The sequence below is a fragment of the Hemitrygon akajei genome, chromosome 21 (genome assembly GCF_048418815.1).
Source record: "Hemitrygon akajei chromosome 21, sHemAka1.3, whole genome shotgun sequence".
In the NCBI taxonomy this organism is placed as follows: Eukaryota; Metazoa; Chordata; class Chondrichthyes; order Myliobatiformes; family Dasyatidae; genus Hemitrygon; species Hemitrygon akajei.
In genome coordinates, this window is record NC_133144.1 from 16,071,893 (window position 1) to 16,089,014 (window position 17,122).

Below are 17,122 nucleotides of genomic sequence, written 5' to 3' on the forward strand. Positions count from 1 at the left end.
TGTGGATTGTCAGAGGGTTTTTCCCAGGGCTGAAATAGCTAGCATGAGATGGCAGAGTTTTAAGGTGCTGGGGAGTAGGTACAGAGGAGATGTCAGGGATAAGTTTTTAATGCAGAGAGTGGTGAGTGTGTGGAATGGGCTGCTGGCGACGGTGGTGGAGGTGGATATGATATGGTCTTTTAAGAGACTCCTGGATAGGTACATAGAGCTCAGAAAAATAGAGGGCAATGGGTAACCCTAGGTAATTTCTATGGTAAGGTCATGTTCGGCACAGCTTTGTGGGCCGAAGGGCCTGTATTGTGCTGTAGGTTTTCTATATTTCTATGTTTCCGTGCCATCATGTTATTTTAAATCCCAAAGATAGTCTTCCCATTCTAAATAAAATGTAAAAACCACAAGTTCCAAAATTTAGTGCAAATAATGAAACTAGTGCGTTTCCCAAATCTTAAGTAATACTTGCATGAGGCACAAGGGACTTGAGTAAACTTAAATGAACTAGGGAATGGTTAACATAACTAGTGAACTTGGATATGGTCACTAGAAGGACAGCAGTAGCTCCTGGAAGGCAATTAATTTTATCAACAACCCTTGTGACCTCTATATCACCTTTTTAGAAAAACAGATATAGACAACAGAATTTAAATAGAGTATTTAAGTAGGGTGGGTTGAAAAGGTGCTTTGAAATGATTAAGATGTAACATTTCAGCAACAGATAAATCGAGATTGGCACTGTATTAGATAATAATCAACAGATGTAGAAAGACAATTGCTTTGTCTTTTTTGTCCCAAAAACCGTTATGCAAAACATTTTCAGATCAAATGCAATACAAAAGTCATAAATCAAAGTGATAACATGGGTAATAAATTGAGTAAACAAAGAATGAGAAAGGTGATAACAAATATACTGAATACATTCATACACAAGGTCTGTGGAGAACTGCTTTTTTAAAAAAAAAATCTAGGGCTAATACATCCAAAATAATAAATTATGAATTACGCCAGAATTGAAAGGTTTAAGAATTTGTACGTTTTTTTCCTCCCTAAGTCATATAGAAGATAACACAATGCTCTCATTGTATTAATCCGCTGTTTGCTCTTCATTGACCATTATATCAAAAAGGCTGCAGTATGGCAATTATAGTTTCCATAGTCAAAACGAAGTCTCAAAAGAAACACACAAGGTCTAGTCACCTTAAATCTATATTGGGAATACGATCACATTCCACAGGGTGCTATAAATACATATTTAGAGAGCATCCAAGTATCAATGTGAGCAGTCAGCATAGTTATAAAGGGAATACATCATGTCTTCTAAACACAGATTTTTGTGAGGTAGTTATTGCAATGCAGGGCAGGAGCAATCCTGTAAATTTAGATTGTCTTTGATAAAGATATCTCTCAGGATAGATTTTTGTGAATAGTAGAAAATGTGAAAATATACAGGCCTAGAGACTAAAATCACACATGAAAATAAAACTGCAGATGAATATGAACACAGATGAAATCCGCCTGTGAAAACTTGTAGAATTTGATCCACACTCAAAAATGTTAACTTTTTTCCCATGCCATAGATGCTACTTGACTGGTTAGGAATTTCCAACATGTCTGCTTTTGTTCAAAAGTTCAAAGTTCAAGTTAAATTTATTATCGGGGGGTGTGTGCACATGTGAGTGTGAGTGTATATAAATAAAATCACAATTTGCTACCTTGAGATTATTTTTCTTACAAGCATTTACAGGACAATAAAGAAATACAATAGAGCTTATGAAAAACTATACTTAAAGACTAACAGGGAGCCAAGTGCAAAAGATGAAAAACTATTCAAATAATCTAAAAAGTGAATAGGTAATACTGAGAACGAGTTCAGAGTTCTTGAAAGTGAGTCTATAGGTTGTGCAGACTATAGTGTTGAGGTAAGTGATGTTATCCAAACTAGTTCAGGAGCCTGATGGTTGTAAGGTAAAACTGTTCCTGAATCTGGTATTGTGGGATCTAAGGCTCCTGTACCTTCTGCCAGATGGTAGTAGCAAGAGAGCATGGCCTGAATGATGGGGAGCTTTGATTAACAATGCTGCTTGCTTGTGGCAGTGTTCCTTGTAAATGTTCTCAATGATGCATGACTCTTTGTTTCATGAACCTTTAATGGAAGGCCAACAAATTTGAATTGGTGTAGTTAATGTGTACTTTTCTTATATATACATACACATGCTGGAACTTGTTTCCAGGCAGAATTAGTTACCAAAGTTTTCCCTGTATGTTAGAGTCATAAAACTTGTCTCATCTACAAATAGACAGCGATACTAAAATACCACCAGAACACTCGCGCAGCAATCGCACACCATACACACATCTTTAGCTATGGAGGATATATCACACACACATTAAAACACAACTCATGAATGCTCTTTCCTACATCTTGCAAGAGAAAGCAGCAATAGTGACAAACTGAGCCAAGAAGGACTTGGCTAAATTATCTGAAGGAGGAAGGCTGGAGACATTTCAGAAGTCCTAGAGCAGAAATTCTATGCAGTCCCATGACTCAAAACATCAACACATTACTTTAGCCTCCACAGATGCTGCTTGACCCATTGATTTCTTCCAGCAGTTTATTCTTTTTTTAAAAAAAAACATAGGCCTTTGAGAACAAAGTTGACTTACCTATCATGGTTAACTGAGGGATTGATGTCTGTTCTGTCTCACTGAAACATCACTTACACTTACTTCACTTGACTGCACAATATAACCGGATGGTTTTGAATTCACTGGATGAACCATATAGTGTCCTCAGGCAAAGTACAAAGTGGAGGGTTCTACTTCCTAACCAAGGTGCCTGGATGTGATGGTCCTGGTGAGTTTCTGCTTGATAGACATGAAATATCTAACAGGGAAGTGCTGTCCACATTACCTGCTGCGTAAGTTGTTATCCCATTGGCAGTCTATCTACCACTCTAAATGGATGTGATGACTGCATTCTGATAAATATCCTTGAAACAGGATAATTTTTGTTTTACTGAGGCCCTCTTTATCACTGCTGGTAACTTCAACCAGGCCAACTTCAAGCAGCATGTCTCCTATCTTACCAAGAACCCAAACACCCTTGACCATTGCTACACAACCAAAGATACTAACAAATTCAACCCCTGTCCACACTTTGGTAAATCAGACCAGCAAGCTGTGCTCCTTTTCTCCCTGCACATACACAGGATCCAGTGTAGAACAGTGCACAATGTTGTATTTCCTCAGATAGAAATAGATGAGTTTCTACACAACTACTTTGAGTTAATGGATTGGTCCATGCTCAAAGACGCAGTAGTCGACTTAAATGAGTATGTCCCCAGAGTCATGGACTTTATCAGCAACTGAGTAAGAGGACCGTGTACCAATGAGATCAATTCAGGTGTTCCTAAACTGGATCCCTTACATAGACTGAGAGATCCAATCTCTATTGAAATTCTGGTCAGTGGAAATGAAATCAAGTAACCATGACTTATACAAAACTTTATAGAAATTACCTTCGTAAAGCTAGCAGGGATATCACGAGAAAACACCAGTCCAAAAATCAAGTTCCACAAATTGAAAACAAGAGAAAATCTGTAGATGCTGATAATCCGAGCAACCCACATAAAATGCTGCCCGGCCTGCTGAATTCCTCCAGCATTTTGTGTGTTCCACAAGTTGCAGCAGGCTTACATACTATACAGGCGAAAAGAAAAGAAGCTGAATGGACCCATTTCTAACGGATCACCACCCACCCCAACAGCCCCCAATGCCCCTGAAGCCACAGTCGCCATAGTGAACAGAGTCTTCTGGACAGTGAATCCATGGAAACATCTGGCCCAGATGGCTGTCCTGGCCATATCCTTAGGTTCTACGCTGGTCAGCCAGCATGGGTACTTGCAGACATTCCCATCCTCTCCCTATTTTGTCTTTAAGAGGACAACTGTCATCCTGCATCGAAGTTGATGTGCTTTAATGATCATTGCCTGGTGGCTTTGACATCTGCCATCATGAAGTGCTTCGAGATGCAGGTCACGGCACATTTCAGCTCCAGCCTCGCAGGCAACCTCAACCCACTGCAGTTCATCTACTATTGAAACAAATCCCCACCAAACACCATCTCCATGGCCCTGCAGTCATCTCTGATGCATTCGGATATTAAATACACCTTCTATACATTAGACTACTATTTATTGACTGCAGCTTCCACCCCAATACAATTATTCTAAGCAAACTCATCTCCAAACTCTTAGAACTGGGACTTAACACTTCCTTATACACCTGGCTCCTTGCACTGCACTTTCCATATGTGTAACACTACACTCTGCATTGTTATTGTTTTCCCTTGTACTATCTCAATGAGCTGATATGATAAAAAGATCTCAATGGATGACATGCAAAATAAATCTTTTGCACTGCATCTCAGTATATATAACAATAATAAACCAACTTAAAATTTTATGACAAGGGCTATAGCATCTGGAGGAAGATGTGGCCTCCCTGAAGGTACTTGTATAGCAGGCACCTAGCTCCAGTTTTGAAGCTAGTTGTTTTGAAGTTTCCACGAAGTTTGGAATTTATTATTTACCCTTTCAGCATTGAAACAGTGGCAAATTTCATGATAGCACAATAGGGTCCAACCAGGGCATAACGTTGAAAGAGGTTTCCATCACAGCACAGGCAGAAGACTCCCAATGCACAAACATTGTTATGTAAACCCCAGTTCCGACTACTGAATACCAAATTCATGCTATATTCCACTTTGGTTGCAAGAACAGGAAAACAGATTATTATCTGAATGGTGGCCGATTAGGAAAAGGGGAGGTGCAACGAGACCTGGGTGTCATTGTACACCAGTCATTGAATGTGGGCATGCAGGTACAGCAGGCGGTGAAAAAGGCAAATGGTATGTTGGCATTCATAGCAAAAGGATTTGAGTACAGGAGCAGGGAGGTTCTACTGCAGTTGTACAAGGCCTTGGTGAGACTGCACCTAGAGTATTGTGTGCAGTTTTGGTCCCCTAATCTGAGGAAAGACATTCTTGCCATAGAGGGAGTACAAAGAAGGTTCACTAGATTGATTCCTGGGATGGCAGGACTTTCATATGAAGAAAGACTGGATCGACTAGGCTTATACTCACTGGAATTTAGAAGATTGAGGGGGGATCTTATTGAAACGTATAAAATTCTAAAGGGATTGGACAGGCTAGATGCAGGAAGATTGTTTCCGATGTTGGGGAAGTCCAGAACAAGGGGGTCACAGTTTAAGGATAAAGGGGAATCCTTTTAGGACCGAGATGAGGAAAAACTTCTTCACACAGAGAGTGGTGAATCTGTGGAATTCTCTGCCACGGGAAACAGTTGAGGCCGGTTCATTGGCTATATTTAAGAGAAAGTTAGATATGGCCCTTATGGCTAAAGGGATCAGGGGGTATGGAGAGAAAGCAGGTACAGGGTTCTGAGTTGGATGATCAGCCAAGATCATACTGAATGGCGGTGCAGGCTCGAAGGGCCAAATGCACCTATTTTCTATGTTTCTATATTCAACACTGGGAGGAGGTTGGCAAGTCAGGCAGCGTCTGTGAAGGGAAATGGACTATCCACAGACATTGCCTGACGTCACTGAGATCACCCAGCATTTTCTGCATTGCTCCAGACTCCAGCAAATACAGTCTTGTGTCTACATTCGAACACACTGCACTCCTTTAGCCCTGACATTAGGAATTGAGCCTCGGAGATATAGGCAAACCCTAACAGCACACGTGACCACATGGCTAATTGCAATTCCCAGAGGCCACCCTGAAATGAGGTACTATGGCAACGGGGATAGTTTTTCCTCACCCCTAAGCCATTCATCCAATTAGTACATAAAAGAAAACAAGTGGAGGACAGCAAGCAACCTCAGCATGTTTACCAGGTGCATGACACCACTGACGAGAACGGAGTGTCAGTGATCACACATTATCTGCACCTTCAGGGAATGCAAACTGTTCTAACTGATGAAAAACTCCAGGTTGACATATGGAACAGAGTACCACAAGGGTCCAATTAACCTCTCCCTTCCTATTACAATCAGGGCAAAGTAGTGGTACACGCTCTGGAAATTAAGCTTCCCCCCACAAGCAAAGAATACCCATGAGATATATGCATGAACATGCTGGAAATCGCTTAAAGGATCCAATGCCTTTAAGTTCAGTCTTGGGAATAAATCCTTCAAACTAGAATCCACCCTCCCATACTTTTTCAGCTTCTCATAAAGGAAACTCAATAAACAAGTCCAGCTATGACTAACGGAAGGCTGTGTTTTTGCTCTGAAAGTAATTATGATTGAGGTTAGAGACAGAATCTGATGCACAGCAGGGTTTCCAGGCCATTACCTCCTACAAGTTGAAACCTAACATCGTGAATGGCTGCGATGCTTCACACTCAGATGAGCTCAACACCTTTTATGAACACTTCGAAAGGGAAAATAAAACTACACCTGTGCAAATTGATCCCAAGCTCCAAACCCTGGGCCTCTGTGCCTCCCTCTGCACTGGATCCTTGACTTCCTCACTGGGAGACCGCATTCTGTGCAGATCTGTAACAACACCTCTTTGCTGACAATCAACACTGGCGTACCTTAAGGATGTGTGCTTTGCCCTTTGTTCTACTTTCTCCACACCTACGATTGCGTGGCTAGGTACAGCTCAAACACCATCTATAAATTTTATGACTGATGACATTAGTATCAGAATTTCAGATGGTGACAAGATGGTATAGAAGAGAAAGATAGATCAGCTGGTTGAGTGGTGTCGCAGCAACAACTTTGCAGTCAACGTCAGTAAGACCAAGGAATTGATTGTGGACATCAGGAAAAGGAACACACAACAGTCCTCATCAAACGATCAACAGTGGAAAGGCTGAATAGTTTCAAGTTCTTGGTTGTCAACATGGCTGGGCCCAACATATTGGTGCAATTACAAAGAAAGTGTGACAGCAGCTACATTTCATTAGGAGTTTGAGGAGACTTGGTATGTCACCAAAGACTCTCACAAAGTTCTACAGATGTACCACGGAGAGCAATCTAACCAGTTGCATCACCATCTGGTGTGAAGGGGCCACTGCACAGGATTGGATAAAGCTGCAGAAAGTTGAAAACTCAGCCAGCTCTATCATGGACACTAGCCTCCCCAGCATCAAGGACAGCTTCAAAAGGCGATGCTTCAAAATGGCAGCATCCATCATTAAGGACTTCCCTTTTCTTATTGCAATCATCAAGGAGGTGGTATAGGGGCCCGAAGAGACACACTCAACATTTTAGGAACAGCTTCCTCCCCTCGGCCATCAGATTTCTGATTAGACAATGAACCCATGCACAAAACCTCACTATTTTTCTTTTTATTGCTCTCTTTTTGCACTGTTTAATTTGTTATATAGTATACATTTCTTTTTGTACAGCTTTTTATTATGTATTGCACTGTACTGCTGCCGTAAAAGAACAAACTTCACCACATGTGCCAGTGATAATAAACGATGCTGATTCTGAAAGCTCATCACCTCCGATTTCCTTCAGCTCTTGGTCGAGCTGGCGATCCAGCAAGACCACAAGAAAAACATCCTCTAAGAGGTGGCTTCAAAAATTGTCTTAAATTCCCAGAGTTGCAGATACAAAGTACTCTGCGGCCGACACCACTGAACTCTGATCAAACAGACCTTGCAACACACCACCATATAATTCTCCTATCATTTCCCATATCCCCATCCCCTCACTACTTTCAAATCTCTTACTATCTTTCCTTTCAGTTAGGCCTGACGAAGGGTCTCGGCCCGAAACGTCGACAGTGCTTCTCCTTATAGATGCTGCCTGGCCTGCTGTGTTCCACCAGCATTTTGTGTGTGTTGTTTGAATTTCCAGCATCTGCAGATTTCCTCGTGTTTGCACCATATAATTGAACAACTTTTTAAAAAGGCAGAAGCAAGGCTCTTTCTTGCTGGTCAGGCCAGATTTTGTATGTAGGGTAATCACATAAAAGCAATTCTATTCAACAGGAGTGATGCCAAATATGAGTTGTTCAACAATCTGGGGGGGAAAAAATTCAAAAATACCTATTTCAGAGTATTAATAATGAACCTGCACATCATGACATGCAAGGTGAGAAATTCCTCCTAAACTCAGTCTGAAATGGATTCTGAATCAACAACCCCTAGTCCTGGATTACCAAATGAGGAGAAACAGAGTTAAGCTATACCCTCAAAAAGCATCCCAATATCTACAGTATACACTAGCCAGCATGAACATAGTGGGCTGAATGGTCTGTTTCCCTGTTGTATGACTTTATGACTTCAAACTTTAAAAAATTCTGGAAACAGAGCAGGTAAAGCAGCAACCAAGGAAAGAGAAATAGAGTTAACATTTTGAAATCCAGCTAGTGTAATTGTTTTATTTTTCAGCTAAGGCTCTGCAATTTCATTCTTATTCCTCTAAACCCATGAGTATAGGCCCAACTGTTTATTTACCACAGGAAACAACATTAAGAGGCATCTCTGATCTGCTTTCTTGATAATTCGATTCTCGATTTCCTCTCTTGCTGACTCTGGTCATTACAGATTACCAACATCTCCTTCACAATCCTCATCAGCACAGGTGCACCACAAGGCTGTGTGCTTAGCCCCCTCATACTTATCACTATGAAGTACAGCTGCAATGCTGTATTCAAGTTTGCTGATGACAACACCGTTGTTGGCTGAATCAAACGGGAGGACAAATTGGCATATAGGAGGGAGATTGAAAATTTTGTTGAATGCCGCCACAAAAACCTTCCACTCAATGTCAGCCGTAACAAACACCTGATTACTGGCTACAGGCAGAGGAATCGGGAAGCCATGAGCCTGCCCTCATTAGGGGAAAAGGGTCAGTAACTTTAAATTCTTTGGCATTATCTTATCAGAGGATGTGTCCTGGGACCAACATGCAAGTGCCATTTCAAAGATAAGAAATTGTCTGCTTGCTTAGAAGTTTGCACAGATTTGGCACATTATTTAAAACTTTGACGAACCTCTACAGATGCACAGTGGAGAGTATCCTGACTGGTTGTATCATGGTCTGGCATAGAAACACCAATGCCTAAGAATGGAAATGCCTACCCAGTACATCACAGGAAAAGCTCTCTGCACCATTGAACACATCTACAAGAAATGGTGCCACAAGAAAGCAGCATCCATCACCAAAACTCCCATGCTCCCAGCCCATGCTCTCTTCTCAATGTTGCCATGGGGAAGGAGGTACAGAAACTTTAGGTCCCACATCACCAGGTTTGGGAACAGTTATTAACCTTTAACTATCAGGCTCCTGAACCAGCATGAATAACTTCACTCACCTCAATAATGAACTGATTCCACAACCTACATACTCAACAACTTGTTCTCAATATTATTTATTTTATTATTTTGTTTGCACAGTTTGTCTTCTTTTGCATTGGCTGTTTGTCAGTCTTTGTAAAGTTTTTCACTGATTCTATCGCATGTCTTTGTTTTACCGTGAATGCCTGCAAGAAAATGTATCTCATGGTAGTGGTCTAGTATGTTGGAACATCTGTTGTTACAGGTTATATGCTGATGGTAATTGGGCAGGATTTTCTTCAAACAAGCCTTGTTGAATTCCTTGACCGTGAACTGAAATGAGTCGGGATAGACTGTTTCTTGTTTGGAGCATCATGCAGTATCTCAAGTGCTTAATTACAGTCAGCCGTTGGTAATATATAAACTGCTGAAGATTATGGAGGAGAAATCCCTGGGTAAAAAGGTAACTCACGATGTTTAACAGCATTTGGGTCAGGTACGCGAATTGAAAAGGAATAGAGGTCTGTGAGCCAAATACAGGAAAATGGGCATTAACTGAGCTGGACATCTCAATGAACATGGATGAGTAGAGCTGTAAGGCCTTTATCAATGTCACATGACTCTATAACATCATCCTTTAGTTCTATTAAGTTGTTTGATTTTTCTTCCCCCTCTGGTGATAAAGTAATTATTTTAAGTTCCTCACTCTCATTTGCCCTCTTTTGTTTTATATTATTCAGTATTATATGCTTCAGTATTCACTATGAAAAAGGATCTTGGCAATTGTAAGGGATGACTTACAGTGGACTGAAAAGGTTGAGCATGTAGATATTAAGAAAGAGGATGTGTTGGAGCTTTTGGAAAGTATCAAGTTGCATAAGTCATCAGGACTGGACGAGATGTACCCCAGGCTACTGGGAGAGGCGAGGGAAGAAATTTCTTAGCTTCTGGCGGTGATCTTTGCATTATCAATGGAGAAAGGAGAGGGTCCAGAGGATTGGAGGGTTGTGGGTGTTGTTCCTTTATTCAAGAAAGGGAGTAGAGATTATAGACCAGCGAGTCTTATTTCAGTGGCTGGTAGGTTGATGGAAAACATCCTGAGAGGCAGGATTTATGAACATCTGGAGAGGCATATTATGATTAGGAATAGTCAGCATGGCTTTGTCAAAGGCAGGTCGTGTTTTACGAGCCTGATTGAATTTTTTGAGGATGTGACTAAACACATTGAATAAGGTAGAGCCGTAATGTAGTGTATATGGATTTCAGCAAGACACTTGATAAGGTACCCCATGCAAGGCTTATTGAGAAAGTAAGGAGGCATGGGATCCAAGGGGACATTGCTTTGTGGATCCAGAACTGGCTTGCCCACAAAAAGCAAAGAGTGGTTGTAGACGAGTCATATTCTGCATGGAGGACAGAGGCCAGTGGTGTGCCTCAGGGATCTGTTCTGAGACTTCTTCACTTCCTCATCCAGGTCATATATAAAAATCAAAAAGAGAAGGGAGGGGTTAGTAAATTTGCTGATGACACAAAGGTTGGGGGTGTTGTGGATAGTGTGGAGTGCTGTCAGAGGTTACAGCGGGACATTAATAGGATACAAAACTGGGCTGAGAAGTGGCAGATGGAGTTCAACCCAGATAAGTGTGAAGTGGTTCATTTTAGTAGGTCAAATATGATGGCAGAATATAGTATTAACGGTAAGACTCTTGGCAGTGTGGAGGATCAGAGGGATCTTGGGGTCCGAGTCCATAGGACACTCAAAGCTGCTGCGCAGGTTGACTCTGTGGTTAAGAAGGCATATGGTGCATTGGCCTTCATTAATCATGGGATTGAGTTTAGAAGTCGAGAGGAGGTAACGTTGCAGCTGTAATGGTCCATGGTCAGACCCCACTTGGAATACTGTGCTCAGCTCTGGTCGCCTCACTACAGGAAGAATGTGGAAACTATAGAAAGGGCGCAGAGGAGATTTACAAGGATGTTCCCTGGAGTGGGGGGCATGCCTTATGAGAATAGGTTGAGTTAACTCAGCCTTTTCTCTTTGGAGTGACAGAGGATGAGAGATGACCTGACAGAGGCGTATCAGGGCTTCTTCCCAGGGGTGAAATGGCTAGCATGAGAGGGCACAGTTTTAAGGTGCTTGCAAGTAGGTACAGAGGAGATATCAGGCATAAGTTTTGTTACGCAGAGAGTGGCGAGTGCTGGAATGGGCTGCCAGCGATGGTGGTGGAGGCGGATACAATAGGGTCTTTTAAGAGACTCCTGGATAGGTACATGGAGCTTAGAAAAATAGAGGGCTATGGGTAACTGTAAGTAATTTCTGAGGCAAGGACATGCCTGGCACAGCTTTGTGGACCAAAGGGCCTTATATGGGCACAAGGACAAAATACAATATTTACCTATTCTTCAAATCACGTTATTAATTGCACAGTTTCTTTTGCTGAATCCAATGTTTAACTACCTCCTTCCTCCTTGGTTTCATCTATATTCTTTTAATCTAGCCATCCATAGTTTGGTTCTAAAATCAGCCTGTTTCGATTCACTCCTGTAGCAGCTTAAAATAAATGTACTATGGGGTTTAATGAACCACACTACTGTGCCCAAGTGATTTAAAAAGGCTAAGCAACGTTACAACAATAAAATAAAAGCTGCTGAGTGGGCAATCACACATAATAATTTTCAGAGATTACCTTCCCTGGGACCCATTGCCCTTCAAGTATTTTTGAGAGTAATGTGGGATCTGAAGCTTCTGTATTTCATGGTAAAAATTAACTAACGACATTAAGCACCACACTTTGCCAATGAATATGCAAGGAAGGAGAGGTGAAACAACTATTTCATGTATCTAATGGATTTACTGTTGACAGAGAAAACAGTAAAACATGCAAACAAAATGCAAGGCAGCTCCAAAGGCAAATGTTACAAATAAAAAGTGAAAATAATGCCCTGGTTTTAGCATGAAAAGTGTTGAAATTCAGATTCTCAAGGAAGATCAGCTGACATTTTAGAAACAGAAAGATGGGACTGCAGATACTGGAATCTGGAGCAACGTAACAATTTGCTAGAGTAGCTCGGTGGGTCAAGTACATCTGCAGGGGGTTAAAGGGGTTGTCAAACAAACCCTGCATCAGGCCTAAGAGTGCAGAAACAAGAGAGGGGAATGGTGGGCAGGGACCAGTAGGAGAGTGGCGGATTGAGGAGGGGTGAAGGCTGACAGAAAGATGCAACAGGTTTGGGGAGGGGGGAGGTGGGGAAGAGGCTGATTTGGGATACAGAGGAAGATGGATGTTAGCTGGAGGTATGTCCAGTAAAAAAGCCGACAGAACTAGAAGGGTTTAGGGGACAGAGGGTTAAAGTTTAAAAAACAACTAGGAGGAAAACAACAAAAATTATTACTGCTGTACTCTGCTAAATAGGTAAGGTGATAAGGAGAACCATTTGGGGAAATAAGGGTAGATGAAACCTTTTGGGGAGGATGTGGAGGAGGAGTTTTGAGTGTAGTAGGTGATAAGAATCGGGATGGGAAAGGAGGCAAAAAAAATACCAGAGGTGGATTGACAGCGGGTGGAAAACAAAGGTGGCAAGGATTACCTGAAATTGGAAAATTCTTTAAAAGTAAGTTAGGCCAAAATCCATTCCTACTGAATGGTATAGCAAATTCTAACAGGATTGATGCCAAATTGCTTGTGTAACTCAGAAGCTTGCATATTTTGAATTATAGACTGGCTTATCACATTACCAGAAACTGAATTGAAATAACTATGTACACAATATAGCTGAAAGAGCCAGTGAGAGACAAGGAATTGTGCAGAGTAACTTCCAACTCCCCATCTACAAGGCTTGAGTCAGAAGTGTGATGAGACCTTCTGAGGTCCTTAAGTGACAGTTTGACCATGTCAATGTGGACCTTGTTGGCCCTCTCCTCCACACCCCCCCCCCCACCACCATTTCACGCAATTTCTTACCATGGTGGAAACCACAGTGGACCATACCAACAGGTGGCCAGAGTTTGTACCTCTAGCATCAACGATGGCCGCAGATGTGGCTCAGGTGGTCATCAGAATCTGGGTCACTCAGTTTGGCACCCTATCTAATATTTCCTTGACCGCGGACCCCAAATCATTTCAGACCTCTGGGCTGTGATGGCCCTGAACCTTGGCATTAGGCTACACCACACCACGGCATATCACCCACAGTCCAATGGCCATGTGAGTGGTTTTACCTCTCCTTAAAGGCTGCTCTGAGGGCTTCCCTGATGGATGAGTGTTGGCATGATCATCTCCCGCGAGTCCTGGTAGGGCTCAGAACTGCTCCAAAATAGGACCTGCAGTCATCCGTGGCAGAGTTAGTATACGGGGAGCTGTTATGAGTGCCAGGTGATTTCATCTCTGATACCACAACTGTCTGACTGGCCTCTCAATGGTGTTCCACCCTCTTCAGTAAATTCAATTCCTTTTCACCTATTCCTACCTGCCAATATGGCGTACAGTATTCTTGGGCTCCTGTTTACCTACATCCCAGGTCATTTGTTTTCATCTGCTGTGATGCATACCTACATCCCCTTACAAATGGACAATAAACTGGACTGGTCAAAGAACACTGAGGCTGTGTACAAGAAGGGTCAGAGCCATCTCTATTTCCTGAGGAGACTGAGGTCTTTTAACATTTGCCAGACAACACTGAGGATGTTCTATGAGTCTGTGGTGGCCTGCGCTATCAAGTTTGCTGTTGTGTGCTGGGGCAGCAGGCTGAGGGTAGCAGACACCAACAGAATCAACAATCTCATTCATAAGGCCAGTGATGTTGTGGGGGTGGAACTGGACTCTCTGACGGTGGTGTCTGAAAAGAGGATGCTGTCCAAGTTGCATGCCATCTTGGACAACGACTCCCATCCACTCCATAATGTACTGGTTAGGTACAGGAGTACATTCAGCCAGAGACTCATTCCACCGAGATGTAACACTGAGCATCATAGGAAGTCATTCCTACCTGTGGCCATCAAACTTTACAACTCCTCCCTCGGAGTGTCAGACACCCTGAGCCAATAGGCTGGTCCTGGACTTATTTTTCCACGGCATGATTAACTTATTATTATTTAATTATTTATGGTTTTATATTGCTATATTTCTTCACTATTCTTGGTTGGTGCGGCTGTAACGAAACCCAGTTTCCCTCGGGATCAATAAAGTATGTCTGTCTGTCTGATAGCCCATTCTGCAATTTGGAACCGAGAGAAAAAACTTCTGTCACAGATAAGAGGGATAAACCTGAATGTATTTCAGTAGATCACCTTAAGCCGGCCTGTCAAGATTTGGAGTATTCTGCTGCCATGCCTCTGGTGTCACAACACAACCATGAGTGTGTCAACACACCTCTGGACGAGCCAGAGGCACCAGCTGTTCCTTCCCCCATGGATCACAGGACCTGAGCCAGACGACTCGTCAGTGCTCCAGACAAGCTCACAATGCTGGTTTTAGTGAATTCTGGGGGTGGGAGAGGCTGTGTAGAGTAATGTAGTTGGGAGAAATGTACATAATTCACAATCACTGACATTGTGTGTAAAAAAAAATCATCACGTCAGACCAGCCTCTTAAGGTGAAACCCCAACTCAGAGTCTTTAAGTGCGCTTTTGAGTGTAGGTTTTGGAATCCAATAAAATGTGATACAGGTTTCATTAAAAATAAAACGCCTCACTTTGTTATATTTGTGAAAATCTACACCCATATGCAAACGACGTGTGGAACAGCTGGAAGATGAAAGTACGATTATGCTCATCTCCCTCCATGAAAACAAAGTTGGCAGCCTGTCTTTCTCATGGCCCCAGAACACATCCTATACAGTCTAGAAAGGTCACAAAGGCCTCTACATTCTACAGATGCACACTAGAGAGTGTGCTAACAAGTTGCATCACTGCTTGACACGGAAACTGCACTGCAATGGACAGAGGGTTCTACAGTGGGTGGTCAAAACTTCCAACGCATCACTAGCACCTGCCTACATGCCATAAAGGACATACATACAGAAAGGTGCCGGAAAAAGGGCTGTAACATCCTGAAGGATCCCACCCACCCTCCTCATGACTGTTTGTCCACCCATCAGAGAGGAGGTTGCATAGCATCCACGCCAGGACCACCAGACTCAAAAACAGTTACTTTCCCCATGCGGTAAGGCTTATCAACATCTGCATCTAACTCCACCACTACTTTATTATTTCCCGTCAGTCACCTTACGCACAGCCTATTTATAGACACACAATCAATGTATATAAGCTATCTTATGTTTTTATATTTATTGTATGTGTTTTAAAATATTCTTCAACAATATGAAACAATTTGAATTCAATATTGAATCTTCAATATGAGACAATAAATGGGAATGGTCTACACAGAAGAGGCTAATTGATACAATCAACAGAACATTCATACATCTTCTGAAGAAGCAAAAAGAAATGTAATCACTGCAAATACGTTAGGTACATTAGGTACAATACTTTTGAACAAATATCATTAATGCCAAATAGTAGCACAATTGTAAGGAAGGCCAGAATATGTTTGAAAATAGCTCAACAGTTATACATTTACTCGCCTATACTGACCCAGCAGCAGAGAAAGTTCAAAGCCTAAAGTTAATACAAGCCTAAATGTTAATGTTAAAAATGTACAAAAACATTATAAACAAGAAGAAATGCAATACTATTCATTTGCTAGATATCAATTTGATCAAAGTATATTACTATCCAAATGCTTCTTGATATACCCTGGGGATCTGAAGCTCATTGAACTACAGGCTACTGTACTACACCAACAACCTTAAAAGCATTCAAATCAGAGCCCCCTAATACACAGAAGCAAAAAGAACAAAATATGTTACTACTAGGTCTAGACCCACTGCTTGGTGTTGTGCCACAGGTCCAGGCACTGACCCAGCAGAATCAAACTTTGGGCAAGGTATGACTAGACCCAAACAGGACCAACTGCCAAAGTATAAGGCAGTGGAAAATATTCTCCGGTATGTTTTATCTCAGTCCTTAACAATCTATGCTACCCACTTGACCATTGGCACTAGACAAATTCTGGCATCACAGAAAACTGAAAGAAATTTGACTATAATCCACTATCCCAAACTCTTATCCCTTACAACAAACTAGGATGCACTGCAATAATTAACTTAGAACACATTACAAGACATCAAAATTTAAAGTAGGTTATGCAGCACCTTCTAGCTTCTTGTCATTTATCTTTTACCTCTAAACCAATAAAAAAAATATAAAGACATAAGATAGCTTATATACATTGACTAAGTGTATTTCCATAAAATGATGCTAGGCTGTAAATAAGACTGACGAAAATAATAGTGTTAAAATTAGTGGATGTAAGTGTTGCTGGCCCTTTTCCGGCACCTTCCTATATATACTTGTTAATGATTCTTTAAAACTACTTTAATTTTAGTTATATGTATACAGTAATTTTACTGTAAGTATACAGTATGCAGTAATACAGTAATTTTAATCTTATGGTGTTTAACTGATATAAAATTCTATCTTTGTCCCACCTCACCAAAACTGACACTCTGTAGACTTTGCATTCAGTGAGCATGCACTATTTTTTTTTTGCATTTTTAGATTTTTTTAGATTTATGTTCCAAATTTTCCACAAGTTCAAGTTGGCTGTCTATAAGTTGAGTTAACAGTGCCAGTTAGTTACCTAATTAACTCGGAGACTAGCGAGAAACTTGCTTACCACTTCTTATACATACTTACCTCTGTAAATAAAAACTATATGGTTAAGGAAGCCCAACTGTAAAATTAA

The 17,122-nt window shown here is 41.5% G+C and overlaps 1 protein-coding gene across 11 annotated transcripts in view; it reads right to left on the reverse strand.

Annotated features, from left to right (window-relative positions):
* The window catches only part of herc1 (HECT and RLD domain containing E3 ubiquitin protein ligase family member 1), a 262,328-nt gene that overhangs the window by 187,947 nt on the left and 57,259 nt on the right, over positions 1-17,122 (reverse strand). The gene's annotated exons all lie outside the window — the stretch shown is intronic.